General features: G+C 30.7%; 1 pseudogene; it reads left to right on the top strand.

The window, feature by feature from the left end:
* Positions 1-4,082: 4,082 nt before the first annotated feature.
* Positions 4,083-7,810, top strand: part of LOC114074014 — a 24,995-nt pseudogene continuing 21,267 nt past the window's right edge.

The following is a 7,810-nucleotide window of genomic DNA, read 5'->3' as shown; positions in this document are numbered from 1 at the left end:
TTCAGTTTCAGCATGTTATAAATTGGTCATTGCATCCAGTTAGCTCTGAATTCAGTTTATCATGTAGGATTATTATACTTGCTCTTTTACTTGTTTAGTTATGTTTTATTTCAGCTTTATTCTATCCTACATGCTCAGTACCTTTCAAGTACTGACGCATATGTGCGCTACATCTTATCGTGATGTAGGTTAAGGTTCTCAGCATCCAGATCACGCATAGATCGATTTCCCGATCTCCAGTTTAGCAGATTCAGTGGTGAGTCCTCATTCTCCGAGGACAACAGTATGAATTTCATTTCATTCTTTTGACATTTAGTTCCAGTTTTTGCTAGATTTAGCTGGGGCTTGTCCCTATATTTCTATTCCAGTGTAGAGGCTTATTTCAGACATAGTTAGATTCAGCTTAGTATTGAATTAATATTTCATTTGTATTAAACTCATTGTTTTCAAGTATCTTAATTATAGAATATGGGTATTCCCCATCTTTTCATTTTAAGTATGATTTACCTTCCGCAACAGTTTATTATCTTTAGTATTCTCATGATCATGCCAGCAGGGTTAGCTTGGGATCACTTGTGGTCCTAGGTTCCGTGTCCGCGTCTCGGGGGTAGCTCGGGGCGTGACAAGTGAGTCCCCTAAGTCTTGATGTATACTATGTGTTAGTCCTCAAAACGACTCAAATGATGAATGTTTTCTTATAGCTTAAATGAAGATATAAATGAGTAGCTTACATGGGTAAAATTAAATTTCATGTTATGTAAAGTGTAAAGGTTCCTGTCAATAGTAACTTTGAGGAACACCTAGGTGTAGTATGAATGTGGATAATATTTTTTGAATTTTACCCTATTGTCTAACTATGCTCCGTCATTGGTGTCTAACCTTATTAATGAAATGAGTAGGTTTGTGAATGGTGTATCCGACTTTGTGAAGGAAGAGTGTCATACGACAATTCTCCATGATGACATGAACATTTCTAGACTTATGGTGTATGCTCAGTCCACTAGGGAGTCCAAGCTTAAGAGGATGACTAGACATTTGAAGAGGGATGCATCCGATGAGAAATGTCTGTTAAGTAAGGTCTCATCTCAAGTATAAGATGTCTTGTACTTAACAAGAAAAGAACATGTACCAATACTAGTAAATAAATTACTAGTAGGAATTATATGGCCAGTCCAAGATATGAGTGTAAGCAATTTACTACATTATAGTAACACAAGTCAACACATACAACTACAATCACTTTTGAATCCCTAAGGGTTCCTTATTGTATTGGCTACAAGAAAACTTTCACCACGCCCAGACATTTAACCCCACTCATTATCAGATGGTTCTAGAGAGAATCTAGTCGAGATTCCTTCCGAGGTTGACCTAGCCTAAAAACTTTGAGACACTATCTGAAAAGCTTTCAACCCAAATTCTTTCACCATTGAACAATTCATAATGATCGGGATGGATCATTTCATTGTTATTTAACTCAAATAAGGCGGGACAACCAAGTAGGTTAGGTTATACGATAAATGGTAGAGTTCATCGACACTCAGACATTCTAACTTTAATTTTTCATTCATGTTCCTTTTACATTCAACAACACCAATGACCATCGCCGAATCACTTTGATGATACGCCGACTTTTTCCTTAAATTGTCAAACTGAGACGAACTTGAGGGTTAAGAATTGTAACCTTCGGCGATGTACCGAGTCAACTTGGGTGATGCTCACTGTTGACTTTGCATATTTATTTATGTTTTTTGACTGCTTTTGATCTCTTTTGTATCCATGCTTACAGTCTCATAACTGAAATAAAAATGCATTTGATCAGAATAAGTTGTAAATAGACATTGAGAATAATACTTTTGGTATACTAGAAGCCTAAAATGAGCCCAAAATTCTCTACTCGTCAAAGATCTTCCATTTTTTTTAAATACTTTTCATTTTTAATGATACTGATTTTTTATCTATACGTTTTACTTCTCACTCCATTGCAATGTATCCCTTAACTTTTTAAAAGTGTCATGTCTAAGTCATTTGTGTAATGGTAAGAGTATATTTAATATCAATCGTAAAATTGAGTCTTATATCCGATCCTTTTCCCTTTAATTTTTAGTGTGAAAATATGAGAAATAAAAATTAAGAAACGTGAATGGAAAAAGAACAAAATAATTTAAGATTGTTCTTTTGAGTCTACATTGTAAGTCATTTTGTCTGTATCTGCCAAAAAAAAAAGAGGAGGGGGGGGGGTGTAGTGGAGGAATCTATGATAAATTTCATAAGAAGAAGCGTAAAAGTAACTCTTAACTTTGGGAAATAATTTAATATACCTCTTAACTTTGCGAACGGATCAAATATACCTATATGAATTCTATTTTTTTAATAATATATCAAAACATAAAATAAATTTAATTAATTTCTTCACTCCCGTTAGACAAATATGATATAATTGAGCTATTTATGTAATAATAGGAGTGTATATGAGTCACTTTTTAAAATGATATATCAACTCTAAATTTTGAATTTGAGATGTATACCATGCCATTTTTCCTTAATTCTTTAGGGGTCAAGTCTTGTCTATCCTCTTTTAATCGAGTTTGGTAGATATTAGATTAAATATTTAAAAAATGGTTTTAAAAATGTGATTTTACTATTAGAAATATATAATATGATTTGATGGAAAATATTGTTCCCAAAATGTCCATTTAAGGAAATAACTTGCAATTTAAATAGAAAATGTATAAATGACATAGCATATCTACTAATATCAAACCAAATCTTTTATGAGAGAAAACAAGAAACATTCCAATTCCTATCTATTCTTCACTCTTCACACTTTGGGTCTGTTTGAAAAATTGAATTAATTACACAGAACCTAGTAATAACACCGACTTGCTTATTTGCCATAGTGTAATTAAAATATAATTACACATACGTTGTTTGGATGTACAAATGCAATCATAAAGTTATATTAAATTTTTAAATAAAAAATTAATTATTTATATTTTAGATTAGAAAAATAAGAAACTTAAAGAATATTTAAAAATATTGATAATTTTTTTTTAAATTAGCGTATTTCAATTGGATTAATCATAAAAACTAATAGTACAAAATTTCTGTGAACAACTTGAAATGCATGTTGGACAAAAAGATTAATATTATGCCATAGAATGTTAAAATATATGACAAAAAGATAATTTATCAAGTCTATAAAAAAAACTAATAACTGGAAATGTGAGTTTCAAACCAATACTAATAAAACAAATTAAACTAAAAATATAACATAAGTTCTAAACTCAAAACAAAAATTTAATATATAGTTTTATGTTAAATTTCTACATAACATTCAGAAATATGATTGAAAAGAATGGGAAAACATAAGTCTATAATCTTATTCAACAGTGAATTCTACTTTAATTTTAAATTATTAGCAAAATTATGCTAATGAAATAAATAAATATGGTATAAAAAATAGAGAATGCAAAAAAAATTGCATAGAATCACATGAAGTAAAGGTTGAATGAGAAAAAAATAAAATATAAATAATATACAATAAAAAAGAAACTTTTAGAATAATGAAAAATAAAAAAAATTATAATAATATAAATAGAAAATATATTTAAATGAAAAAATAAAATAAAAAGAAGAATAAAAAAGCAATCAGCTTGTAATTACACAATGTAATTATCAACAATTTATAGCTCCTGACCAAGTAATAGGTCGAACAATGTAACTACATCGAATTAAACCAAATTCAATTATCAGGGTGTCTTTCCAAACAAACCCTTAGTATTCTTAAGAGTCCCCCACACTCACCATTTTTTTATCTCAGATTCTATGTATCTTTTACATGTACAATCAACTTGTTTTCTACTATATAAATAGACCACTTATATATATTTTTCTCTATCACTACTCATCAATCAAAAGGTGTGTAAAAAAATTCCTCTCATATTTTCTTTTCTCTTTGTTCTATTTTAGTTGTTTCTTATATAAATTGATTGTGTACACAATAAATCAAATAGATTCACACTTGATATTTTTTGTCTTTCTTTTGTTATTTTAATTTATCAAACAGAAAATAATCAAAAAATATGACAGATTTTGGGGAAGAACCTGCGGGAAAATCATCAAATTCCCAAAAAAGATCGGATAGGCATGGACAATACCATAGACATTCTATGGAACAAATTCAAAAACTTGAAGCGTAAGATCAATTTATTTTTAAAAAAAACATTTTATCATTCAGATATATATGTTCAATTTTTTTGTTTGTTGAAAGAGATGATGTTATTTTCCTAAAATGCATGAGTGATAAAAATAAATTTCATTAGTGATAGAATAATTTATTTTTTTTATATGTGTTTTTTGTGCATTAATTGATATTTATTTATTTTTATTGATTTTCTTTTGTTTTTTTGTTCCCCACATGTCCGTATCAAATGACTTGTACTTTTGATTTCACGTTTCCTGTTTTTTTTTATTGAGTTGCTAAAATTGTTTTGAAGTAGTTTGTTTCGATGATTAATCTGTTATGTATATACATATTCATTAATGAGCAGGTTTATCCTTGATTATTCATTAATAACTTTATCATCAAAAGAGTTCATTTAATTTCAATTTCTTTCTTATTTTTGCACCAAAAAAAATAATCTATTTCCCATTATGTTTGATACCCCTTTTGAGGCATGACTAATTTAACTTTGTGTCGAGAAATCTCATTTTAGGGCCCAACTAACCTAGATCACATAAAAATCTCACTTTAGGGACCGACTAATCTAGATTTGCATTAAAAAGTGCCACTTTAGGACCTGCTTAGTTCAGATTTGCATCAGAAAGTTTCACTTTGGGGGAAAAACTTCTCCCAATTGATGGTAAAAGCTCTAGCTCCAGGACTCAACTCAAAGACTCTAGTTAAGGATAAAAGTACTTACTACTCCTCAATCATTGGTGAGTATCTGGTACTTGATCTAAGGCCCGACAAATTCAAATTCAAGTGGGGAATCAAGTCCCATTTTAGGGCTAAACGTTCCTTACCAAAGCTTTAGTTCCAACGATCAAACTTAACACCTGATTAATGATGGAGAAATACTTGTCAATCCATCATGATTTTTATGACATTTTTTTTTATTTTCATTTTTAGGTGTATTTTTTTTAAAAATGATCAATAATATTTTTTCTTCCTGAATTTTTTGAATGAAGATTCTTCAAGATATGTCCACATCCAGATGAGGATCAACAAAAACAATTGGGTAGGGAAGCAGGGCTAGATAATAAGCAGGTCAAGTTTTGGTTCCAAAACAGAAGGACTCAAACAAAGGTAATTTTGATTGTTTAGTTCTTTTATATATTGTCAATTGTACTTAATTCAATGGTTATTATTGTTGTTGTTGCTGGTGGTGGTGGTGGTGGTGGTGGTGGTGGTATTGTTGTTGTTTAAACACAAAAATAAATTAATATTCTTTTTTATTAAAATTTTCAAAAGTCTAGAAAAAATGATGATGAAAGTTCAATCAGTTTAATGGAAAGCAGTGAATCTATTGATAAATTGTTTGTCTAAATTTTGTTAAGTTGTTAGAATGTGTGAATAAGATAATTTCTTCCTTTTAATAATCAAGTTATATACTTCCACTATCACCCCCCCCCCCCCCCCCCNCCCCGGCCGCGTACAGTCAATTCCATTATTGATGGTTTCACTTTTCAATTTCTATATAGTTTTCCTAAATCACTCATTTTGATATTCCATGTTGAATAGATTAATAGATTTAAAAGTATGTTCTTTTCCTCATTAATATATGAATTTTATTAACGAAATTTCTTTTCATTTAAATTATTTTCATCATAAAACCTCCAACTCAATTGAGTTGTTGCTCAATAAAATCAATGATAGAATCATGTTAAATTATTTAAAGTACATGTACACCCTCGCAAATTTTATAATTAGCAAGGAATTAGAAAATGGACAAAAAATTTGATCCCTACTAGGTTTTGAGAATTTAAAGTCCGAAAATTTTTGTTTTGCAACTCAGAACTAATGATTTTCCTTTTCAAGATTATTTGATGAATGAAGGAAATCTTGCAATATTAAATGGATAAATTGAATGAAGTCCAAGCTAGTCAAAATAATTTTCATGAATAAATGAGCGGATTAATAAATTATTTGGGTTGGGTTGGGTTGGGCATGAAATAGACCACAACCCAATTTTTCAACTTCTATCCAAAAATTACTTTTCTTAATATTTTTCTCGTTGTCAACTACAAAACAATGTAATTTCCTTTTTTAACATGGCTATATTTATCACGTCTAAGCTAAGAGTATGGTCTTTGATGGAGAATTTCATAGAGCTAGTGAAGTTTCTCAAGAAGAGAAGAATAACTTGTATCCAAGAGACCAAATGAGTAGGATAGAAGGCACGTGATATGGACACGTATAAGTTGTTGTACTCGGAAGGTGTGAGGATTAGAATAAAGTAGGCATATTAGCAGATGTGAGCTTAGGGAGGAAGTGATTGAGGAGGATCAACGATAGGATGGTGGCGATTAAGTTAGTCACTGGAGGGTCCACTTTGAACATTGTTAGTGCTTACGCTGCTCCGCAAATAGTCTTGGACGAGAGGACTAGATGCTTTTTTGGGAGGATTTGGACGAGGTGGGAGGAGGTATTTCAAACACAAAGACGTTATTCATAAGAGGATATTTCAATGGTCACATCAAGTCTACTTCGATGGGGTGTAGTGATTAGTATGGAGGTTTCAGTTTTAGGGACAAGAATACGGAGGAGTCTCACTTATGGATTTTTCAAGAGCTTTGGGTTGGGGGTAGTCAATTTTGAGTTTCTTGATGGACGAAGAGCACCTGGTAAGCTTTCATAGCACAGTAGATAAAACCCAGATTGACTATTTTCTTCTTAGGAAGAAGGATAATGGTCTTTATAACAACTTTTGGTTATCCCGAGTGAGAATTTAACGATCTAATATTAATTCCATCTATTGGATTTTGGATTGTAAGGGAGAGGAAGAAGAGGATCATGGGTAACAAACCGAGTATAAAATGGTGAAGCTTGAATATGTCCTGTCCTCTGGATATGTTAGAGAAGTTTTTAGTTGTGGGAGCTTTGGGTAGTAGTAGTGATGCATATAATATGTGGTTCAAGACTTCTAGTTAAATTTGGGCAAGTTGGTAAATTAAATTTTCATGGATTAATTTTTTCACTTATATAAAAATTCTTTAAAATATATATCTTATACGAGGAATAAAGTGTATGTGGTTTAAAATTAGAATGGAATTTTGAACTTTTAAGCAAAGATGAATGGAAAAAATATTTTTTAAGCATTATAAAAAAGGTTAAGTAGCATTTTTGGTCCTTAAATTATTATAATATTCTAATTTTGATACTAGTAATATCTTGCTCAATACATAAATCTTCAATTTATTGGAATGTGGACTATTGATACCTGGTTTGTAAATATCAAAATTTAACAAAATGAGTAATTGAACAATTATTTAATTATCTATATGTTATATTAAGTTTGTATTGTTATTCCACATGTGATTAATTTTAGTTATATATATTTCATCAGACTCAAAACGAGAGATCCATTAACAATGCTCTTCGAAAAGAAAATGACAAATTTCTTTGTGAAAATAAGTGTAACGACCTGTTTAGTCGTTTTGAGCAGCAGATTTTATTTCTGGAAAAACTGTGTGAGTCGACGGTACCCACGACGGACAGTCATGGGCACGACGGGCCGTCAAGGGGGTCTCGTTCCAAAAGACTTAGACTTCTGAAATTTGGGTACTGAAATCGACTCTCTGAACTTGG

The sequence above is a fragment of the Solanum pennellii genome, chromosome 9, assembly GCF_001406875.1.
Source record: "Solanum pennellii chromosome 9, SPENNV200".
NCBI classification, from domain to species: domain Eukaryota; kingdom Viridiplantae; phylum Streptophyta; class Magnoliopsida; order Solanales; family Solanaceae; genus Solanum; species Solanum pennellii.
Note: the sequence above shows the minus strand (reverse complement) of the source record. Positions and strands in the feature narration are given on the sequence as shown.